At 42.4% G+C, this 10,109-nt stretch overlaps 1 pseudogene across 1 annotated transcript; it reads left to right on the forward strand.

Moving 5' to 3' along the window:
• Positions 1-3,490: 3,490 nt before the first annotated feature.
• LOC308256601 (small ribosomal subunit protein eS8-like) lies at positions 3,491-4,020 on the forward strand (annotated as a pseudogene). The gene has a single exon. The product of its transcript is annotated as a small ribosomal subunit protein eS8-like (transcript).
• The last annotated feature ends 6,089 nt before the right edge of the window (positions 4,021-10,109 follow it).

Raw genomic sequence — 10,109 nt, forward strand, 5'->3', positions numbered from 1 at the left:
GGGCAACCCTTGCTTACTAGGTATGTTCACTGTTGAGTTCCCAGAAACCATCAGAAAAACCTGTTGGCCCAGGAAACTGAGTTGGTTAAATGTGCTGCATAAGTGAGGACAGCCCCTGACACTAGGACCTCAGGAGGAGGACTTCAGAAAACGATATTTACTGGGTCAGTCTTGGCGCCAGAGCGATTTTTAAGGCAGGTCTTATGATGCGGGGAGCCATTGGGATTGGACAAAGTTCTTACCTTATCAGTTATGGCTTGGTGGACCAGGCAGGATGAGGGGCATGGGATGAGCTTTGATGAACTAGTGATGGTTTTGGTGAGTAAGCTATTTAGTTGGTTTAGTCTGACTTTCCAGGAGCAAACATTTCCTGGCGCTCACAGGTAAGTTGCTTTTGTTTGTTCTCAGTATTGTTTAACAGGGCAAGTTGGGTTCAATTCTCAAGCATTAAGAACAGAGGGGTTACTGTGAACAGATAAAATCCCAGCTCTGGTGGAGCAGTGGCCCCTATGAGGTAGCCACTGTCCTCATTGAACAGCTGAGAAAACAAAGACACAGGGCATCGAATAATAATATTCCAACTCACACCTGGGTTTGAATCAGGACCTGCATTTTGGTTCTGTGCATTCCAATCTCTGTAATGTTAACACTCACTGGGCGTGAGTATCCTTCACTTCTGGACACTAACATATCTAGAGCAAAATCAAGAGAGAGAGAGAGAGGAAAATGCCCTTCCGGGGGTTTAGTCAGAGATGATTCCAGAAAGTTGCTATATCATAGAATAACCTGAGGATATCAATCACCTGGTTTATCTCTCAAGTTCTTTAAAACTGTAGGCGTTTTAATGGACTTTGTTAACCTGTAGATTACTGAATTTTAATTTTTAAAATTATCTAGAAAATATCCTAGTGAGGGAATAAGTGGGGCCTATTGAGCAATAAGGAGCATTGGTTTGATATCAAACTATAGGTTACTAAGTATCTGTTATTTTACCTGTAAAACTCAGAAGTGAGCGCTTAATGATCTCCTTCCAACAACTGAAACTGTATATTGTAGAATAATACTACAAAATGGACCTGGAAGGTATGATGTTAATAAAAATAGCCAGAAATACGTGAAAAAATATATTTTAGAATGAAGTGACAGGATTTGTAGTGTGTTTTTTGTTAAAGATATTTATTTTATCACTAGAAATGGTGTTATTTATTTATTTTTTTGTCATTTAAAAATATTTTTTAACTTCCCCGCCCTTCCTTTTTTTCTCTTCGCCTCTCCCTCCTTCCCTCTCAGTCCTTAAGGCAGCAGTTGTCAAATACCTAGAGGACATTGAATGGTTTTGACCACCAGGGGGTGTGTTAGACCAGAAAATTGACACAATAGCCACAGTAGGTGAAGTAGTCAATTGCACACTTTGGGAGGTCAGTAAAGAATGGAAGCTGTGTTGTAAGATGGATTGAGGGTTAAATAAAGATGGGTGAGCTTCATTAGATGTGACTGCAGGTAGATAAAGAGGGGAGAGGATGATTTACAAAGGGAACTCTGAGGCCCTTTTGTTCAATTCAACCCTGGCCCAGTTGAAGCTTCCTTTCCCCTTTCCTTTACCAGACATCATCTTCTGATGAGTTTGGTGACAGAGGCTGGGGATAAGCATTCTCCTGAAACTTTAGAAAGGAGCCCTGCTTCTCCCTCCTCCTCCACCCCAAAGGGGGTCAATGAATTTAAAGGAAAATTACATGAGGCTATGATTTGTGCTGAGCTAGTCAAGGCTTGTAATTGACTACTACCTCCAGGAATCCAACTTCCTTCAGGTTCATCCTCTTCAGGCTAATTCAAGGAAAACTGGAGAGGAGAGACCAGATAGATAGGTCCCCACTTTTGTTGCCTTATTTCTGAGTCCAGCAGGGAGGCAAAAGTGACTGTCCCATAGGAACACTGGTGTCTAGAGACAGGAAGATGAGTTTAGAGATGTTCCCTTCAGTATGGTCATGTATCTGTAGTAACACTGGAACTTGTCAAGCAAGGGCTGGGTATGATCCTATTACTAGCACCCGCCTTGTGGTTCTGTGCTGGGACCCTGCAAACCGCTACAGAGTGTGGCCAGCTGCTCCCTGTTAGGCTCTGCCAACAGGGAGCACCAGAGAGGGACTTCCTCTTGTGGCCAGTATGTCCTCAGCAGTGGCACTTCCTTCCCACAGCAGCAGCTAAATCCCATTTGCTGTTTTCAATCACTCCCCAATTCAGCTCAGCACACCCTCGGGGTGCCTGCCTCCAGCACAAGCCACTTTCCCTCCACAAGGCTCTAGTCCCAGGAATGTGGAGCTCTTTCCTGAACATCCAGATTGATCATCATAGCCCAAGGGGAGGGCAGCTACTTCTGCTGTTTCTGCCTTTGTGACACATTAGGTCCCCCTTTAGCACTTTCAGTTCTGCACTAATAGTAACAATTCTTTATACTAAACTCTCTGCGTTACAATAACTGCAGTGTTTTCTCTCTCTGACTGATACATGTTCTATGTATAGCCTGACAGGTAATTTGGTCTTCAAATGTGAAGTGAAGGAGATGTGAAAAAGGGCAAGGCCAAGGAAGGGTTCTGTTAAGTCATCACTTATTTCAGAGAACGGCAAGAAGGGCAAACAACTTGAGGACCAGATGTCAGTTCACCAGATTAGGCCTGGCCCACCAACAATACCCTTGCCTCCTTCTCCAGGCCAGGCAGAGGGTGCTGATCCTCACAGCCACAGCCTTCCTTTCCTGGGCCTTTCCCCCCTCAATATTAACCTGTTCTCTTGCCCTAATATTTGGGAAAAAATATGGGTCATATTTACACTAAATATAAATGGCTGATAAAACTTAAATACACCACAGGAAAATTTGCATTTTAAAAATTACCTCCACAGCTAAAACCCAAAACACTGACAACATCAAATGCTAGCAAGGATATAGAGCAACAGGAATTCTCATCACTGCTCATGGGAATAGGGATGTACAGATGCCTTGGAAGGGAGTTTCTTCCAAAGCTAAACATGCTCTTACTACATGGCCCAGCATCTGTGCTCCTTGGCATCCACCCAGATGAGATGAAAACTGATGTCCACATAAAACCTGCACATCAATGTTTACAGCATTTTTATTCATAATTGCCAACATTTGGAAGCAACTACTATGTCCTTCAAACAGTAAATGAATTAACAGATGGTAGTAAAGCCATAAGATGGGATATTATTCAGTGATAAAAAGAAATGAGAAAGGGGGAAGGAGGGGCGGGAGGAGATTAACCAAAGCACTTATATGCATATAAGCATAGCCCATGGACTCAGACAATAGTTCGGTGAGGTCCTGGGGTGGGGCGGGGCCTGGGTGGAGGAGGGCAAAGGGAGGAAAATAAGGGACATCTGAAATACTGTTAACAATAAAAATAATTTTTTAAAAGTCCATTCATAATTTTTTTTTTTTAAATGAGCCGTCCCTCTTTCCAGCCAGGTCTCAGCCATGGCCATATCCTGGGACAACTGGCACAAACATCGCCAGACTGGGCACAAGAGAAAGCCCTACCACAGGAAGCAAAAATATGGGCTGGGGCACCCTGCTGCCAACACTGAGCTTGGCCCCCGCCGCATACACACAGTCCACGTGTGGGGAGGCCACAAGAGGTACCTGCCTTGAGGTTGGACATGGGGCTCCGAGTGTTGCACGTGCAAAGCAAGGAGTATTGGTGTGGTTTACAATGCAGCCAACAATGAACTGGTCCGGACCAAGACCCCAGTAATTGCATTGATAACACATCCGACCCACAGTGGTGCGAGTCCCACTAGGCATGCCCTGGGTCACAAGAAGGGGGCCAAGCTGACTCCTGAAGAGGAAGATATTTAAAAAAAAAAAAAAAACAATCAAAGAAAATTTAGAAGAAATATGATGAAAGGAATGAAAATGCCACAATCAGCTGTCTTCTAGAGGAGCAGCTCCAGCAGGGCCTCGCTGCGGACCAGGCCACTGTGGCTGTGATGATGGCCACGTGCTAGAGGGTGAGGAGCTGGCGCTCTATCTGAGAAAAAGCAAATAAATCCCCTCCCTCCTATTTAGGTTGTGTAATAATGGTGTTTATTGTTCTAAAAAAGAAGAAGAAATGATATGTCAAGCCATAAAAAGGCACAAAAGAGCCTTGGATGCATATTACTAAGTGAAGGAAACCAACCCGAAAGGCTACATGCTGTATGACTTCAACCACATAACTCTCAGAAAAGGCAGAACTGTGGAGACAGTAAGAAGATCGGTGGTTGCCAGGGGTGATGGAAAAGGACGGGGGGCTGAAAAGAGCACTGGGGTTTTCAGGGCCCTGTGTGTGTAATGGTGCATGCATGTCATTATACATGTCCAAACCCACAGAATGTATAACACCAAGAGTGAACCCCAATGTGAACTATAGATTTGAGTGAATACTAATGTATCAAAATCAGCTCATTATTTGTAACCAATGTACCACACTAATGCAAGATGTTAGTAACAGGGATGGTGGGATGCAGGCAGAAAGGAGGCAAAAGGGAATGCCCTACTATCTGCTCAACTTTCTTTAAGCTAAAGCTGCTCTAAAAAATTAAAGTCTATAACTAAAAAAAATATTAAAAACAAAACCCCCCCGCAGTGCTAGTCGCCCCGTCACACATGTGTGCCACCTGTGCTGGCTGGTCCAGCACCATTCTCAGTGTCTCTGTGCGTTTAGTACCTGAGACCCACATCAACAGTGTGGGTCACTTTCTCAAGCCCTTCTCACCCCACCATCCCAGGGTCTTCCAGTTCCCTGGAGCTCCCCGTTTGGGTTTTCTGAGGACAAGGCTGGGACTTTAGTTACTGCGCTCTGACGTGCACTTCCGCACCTGTGCCTCACCCAGGGGCAAGTGGAAGAAGGATCAGAGACAAAGAATGAGGGTCAGTTGCTTCCAGTTCGGTGCATTACACTCTGGTCTTCTAGACTTTACTCTCAGAGTCCTCAGACAGCGGCCCGTGGGTGTGTCCAGGCTTCACAGCCACATCCCGAGAGATGGAGTGGCGTGCGATTACGCCATGTCACCTGGGACCAGAACCACTCATTGTTTACCTAGATACTCCAGTGCATAAATATTCAAAGCCAGTGCATAAATATTCTATAAAAGATGGGACTGTGGTCCTCAAAAATGCCAAGGTCAAGTCCACAAAAAAGACGTAGGAGCTGTCCAAACTTCAAGAAAATTAAAGAGACAGAGCACAGTTCTACAAGACATTATGGGATAACTGAAAGGATTTAAATGTCGTCTGTGGATTGAACAATAGTATTTCACCGATATGAAAATTAATTGATTTATGTAACTGTGTTATGGTTATGTAAAGCAATATTTTTTCCTTAGGAATTATGATGGATTTAGTGCACAAATGAGCCTGCTGCCTCAACCTTTCAAATGGTTCAAACATGCACATAAACACACACACTATCTCTCACATACTTTTCACACACATTCTCTCACATACACTCTTACATACTCGCACACTCTCACACCACACCTGTGCGCACACACCTGCATACGTGTGCAGACTGGAGGGTACAGAAAAAACAGTGCTGACTGAAGATCAGGAGGCCTGGGTTCCGGTCTTGGTTCCTCTGTTCACCGGTCCCCTGGTCAGTCATTTAACCTGCGGTGCTTCATGTCCCTCTTGATAAAACGTGACAGTGACGCAATGAAGATCATCTCTGCCTCAAATGCACTAACAGTATCTATGAAAGTGCGGCAGAGGCCTTTCTTCATGTGCTCACCTAAGTACTAAAGCCTGTGATGGTAAATAATATTTTCTTCTGGACAGAGTCTGATGCTGCCCTGTGAACACAGAGTGCAGAAAAGGTGGGTGACTGACATTACGTACTCTGGCCTTTTGCTTTGGTTTCTCCATCTTTCCTCCATCAGCCCGTGGGAACACTGTAAAGGGCTGGTTGAGTGTGGTGTGAGTAGTTGGGTTGTTCTGTTGTTTTATCGTTAAAGGCAGAAGTAAAGCTGAGTAATCTGGAGAACCAAAACCTAAGGTTTAAAGAAATTATATATTCTTTTAAAATTCATTAATTTCATTAACATCAAAGTCTAAGACATGAAAATTTAATTGCAAGAATATTATAGAAGTTTATTTTGACTTCATTATAAAAATATGCAAGCAAATACATATCAGTAAAGTTTATAAACTCAGGACCATGATAGATAGCCAACATGAATTCACTTGTTCATTCCCCAGAGCTGAAATTTTTAGTCCTTTTTAAGGACAAGATAACTGAAAATTAGAAAGGCTGAATGATTTTCTAGGCATGGCAGAGTTAGGATTTGAACCCAATTCATTCTTAACCAAAATCTCTGGTTTTAAAGCCAAAGACAACAATGAAATAAAAGATGGACATCTATGTCTAGAACCAAAATGCAAAATGCATGGTCACTTGATCCATCTCCCTCCTCTAATGGGAGAAGTGAGAAAAGGAAAGATTTCTGTTTAACAAACTTGTATTCAAATTATGACTCTGAGTCCTAGGCAAGTCCCTTAATGGCTCTGACCCTCAATTTCCCTTTCAGTTAAATGGGATAATAATAGAACATCTTGTAGGGTTGATTGCTGAGAGGATACAATAATCTGTTGAACCTAAAACACCCAGCTCAGTGTTTGTATGTATTAATCAGGATTCTCTGGAGAAATAGAACCGATAGTATAGCTATAGATAATTAGATAGATAGATAGATAGATAGATAGATAGATAGATAGATAGATAGATTTATGATAGGATTTAGCTCCAAGGGTTATGGAGGCCGAGAAGTTCCACAATCTGCGGTCTGTGCTGGGGACCCAAGAAAGCCAGTGATATAATTCAGTCCAAGTCCAAAGACCTGAGAACCTGGGCAGCCACTGGTGTAGTCTGAGGTCAAAGATCTGAGAGCCAAAGGGATGCTGGTGTAGGTCCAGGAGTTCAAAGGGCTGAGGACCAGGAGCTCCACTGTCTGAGGGCCTGAGAAAATGGACGTCCCAACTTAAAAAGAGAGAGGAATTCCATCCTCTCTGTGCCTCTTTGTTTCATTCCCATGGCATTGGTGAGGGCAGATCTCTTTACTCCATCTACTGAATTCAATCTCAATCTCTTCCAGAATCCACTCACAGACACAACCAGAAATAATGTCCTAGCAGCTCTCTGGGCATCCCTTAGCTCTGTCATACTGACACATAAAATTCCCACACCTGCCAAAACCGGTTTGGCTCAGTGGATAGAGCGTCGGCCTGCGGACTGAAGGGTCCCGGGTTCGATTCCGGTCAAGGGCATGTACCTTGGTTGCAGGCACATCCCCAGTAGGAGGTGTGCAGGAGGCAGCTGATTGATGTTTCTCTCTCATCGATGTTTCTAACTCTCTATCCCTCTCCCTTCCTCTCTGTAAAAAATCAGTAAGATATATTTAAAAAAAAAATTCCCACACCAGCCTTTTGTAAATGCTTAATCTATGGTACTGACCTTAAGAACATGAATGTCGCACTTTACAGCAGATGCATGGGTTTAACACTGCTCTAGCACTCACTTCACACACAAACAAAAGGCAAACAAACAGCACGTGGAGGAAACATTTTGCTTCAATGCAGAGCAAAATTGTACTAAAGCCACTCTGTGGTGGGGACAAGGCTGCTCCTAAAGTCCCACCAGGGCACATCCAAGCAGCCTGTACAGGTCCTATGACAGCACTGCTCGACAGAAATATAGAGCAAGCCACAAAGGTAACGTCAAAGTTTCCAGTAGCCACATTAGAAAATAAAAAAGAAACTGATTAAATTAATTTATTACATATGTAACCCAAAATATTATCGTTTAAACATGTAACGACCCCAAATTATTAATATTACCCTATGTTCTTACATTCTTGTTTTCATAGTAATTCTCTGAAATCTAGTGTTTCGTACACTTACAGCACATATCAATTAGCGTGTTAAAGTTTCACCAGAAACATCTGATCTGTATTGAGATTGCATAAAATGTGAACTTGCAACGGTGAATTCACATATCCACATTCTTCTAATGGTACTTAAAAGTTTTCCAATGACTGAACTAACCATCTATTCTTAAATTGAAATTTTAAAATAATTTAAACAACATTTCAATGTGACTAGTGGCTGGGTAGTAGGTCTTTGATGTAAAGACTTCCAGGGAACTTTAAAAATGTCTATGTGGATTTCACTGACCTCTCTCTGAAGTGATCTTTAAGGGTCCATGTATGATAAACAGAAAGGCAAATATCTCTTTTATTTCTGACTGATGGACAGCGACCCATATTGGAAATGTGTCTAACCTAAGACATCATCACCAAACATTCATTTATTCAATCAGTTATTCACTGATTTATTATACATTAATTTGACCTTTACTAAGAGCCACTCTACCGCCAGCATTGCACTTCAGAGAGGATATCTGAGGTGTGTCTTTCAAAGTAAGCAGAAGGGTGTCAATCCAACAATGAGTAAGGGTTGAAATAACACATCCTTCAAGTTGACTGTTATGAAGGTCTAGGTCAGCAATCTGGGTGTCATCATTTCATATTTGCCACCATTAAGGAACATCTAAGAGGAAAAACTTCATCTTAATATTATTGCCATTCCTCATCCCCACCCTTGTCCTAGATCAATAGCAAACAAAACCTAACCAGCATTCTACCTTTAGACTGCGCCTGGAAGCACTCCAGTGATTCCTATGACTCAGGTGATGTGCAGAAATCTGGCAGGGCCAGCCTAAAGGAAGTCATCTATTTGACAAATATACTCAGGGGAAAGTAGGCAAGTTCACAAGCCTGATCCATGCATCACACACACGCGCGCGCGCGCGCGCACACACACACACACACACACACACACACACACACACTTCCCACTCTATAAGTCATAATGAGAGAGCAGTAAGTCTTTGAATTATATAAAAGAAGACAAAGGACAATATAGGCTTTTGGTGGTACCCAGCATTATTGTGGCTGGAGTCATGTGACATTCATTCATTTATTCATTCATTCATACATTTGACAAATGTTCACTAAGCCAGCAATTGTAAGGAAGTGCTGACAACATTCCTGTGAAAAAGATACACTCTTGCCCTCCTACAATTTGAAATCCACTCAAAGAGAATAATGAGCAGGACATATTCCACATCACCTGGGCAACACAGATAGAAACAGAGGAAACTTTGCAGAAGGCTGAAAAGTGATGCACGTGGGAGGGAGCCTGAGAGATTCTGTTGAATACTGTCAGGCTACCTCAGGCTTGTCTCTAGTGTGAAGTGGTTTGCAGTGACACAGGCTACCCTGAACAGGAGGCAGGAATTTGGATGGAATTCAGCACAGCTAAAAATCAGGGGGATTAGGGGGAAAGGCAATGAAGAAGTTACCAGATCTTCAAGCACTCTGTACACCTGCTAAGGAGTTTATTTAGGAGACTTGATGTGTTTCGGATAATAGGACAACAGCAAGTGGTGATTTCCGCTCTGGCACATAAAATGGGATCAGTGAAGGAGTATATGGGAACTTTGTACTTTCTGCACAATTTTTCTGCAAACCTAAAATCAATCTAAAAAGTAGTCTATTAATTATAAGAAAATTAACCTACACCAATGGTTTTGAAAATATGGTCCAGAGACCTCTGGGGTAGTAAGAGTTGTTTCAGGAGATCCATGAGGTCAAAACTATTTTCATGACCCTGTGCTCCTAAGACATTATTTGCTCTTTTCACCCTATTCGTTTCTCATGAATGTACAGTAGAGTCTTCCAAAGGCTGACATGTGCTGTCACAACAGATCGAATGCAGAAGCAGACATGAGAATCCAGCTGTCTTTTGCTAAGCCAGTCTTTGAAGATAAGGCAAAGATATAGAAAACAGTGTCATTCTTTTCACCAACTTTTTCTGTTTTGGAAAACATAATATGGTTCATAAGAATATTCTGTTTCTTTCAAATGAATTCATAAATACTTTTAAATGTCTCAGTTTTGATTTCCAATACATTAAATATCTATAGATATTTGGTGGCAGACTCAGCACGGTTGTGGCTATGGTCATGTGACTTTCATTCATTCATTCATTCATTCATTCA

The sequence above is a fragment of the Plecotus auritus genome, assembly GCF_963455305.1.
Source record: "Plecotus auritus genome assembly, chromosome: 8".
NCBI lineage: Eukaryota > Metazoa > Chordata > Mammalia > Chiroptera > Vespertilionidae > Plecotus > Plecotus auritus.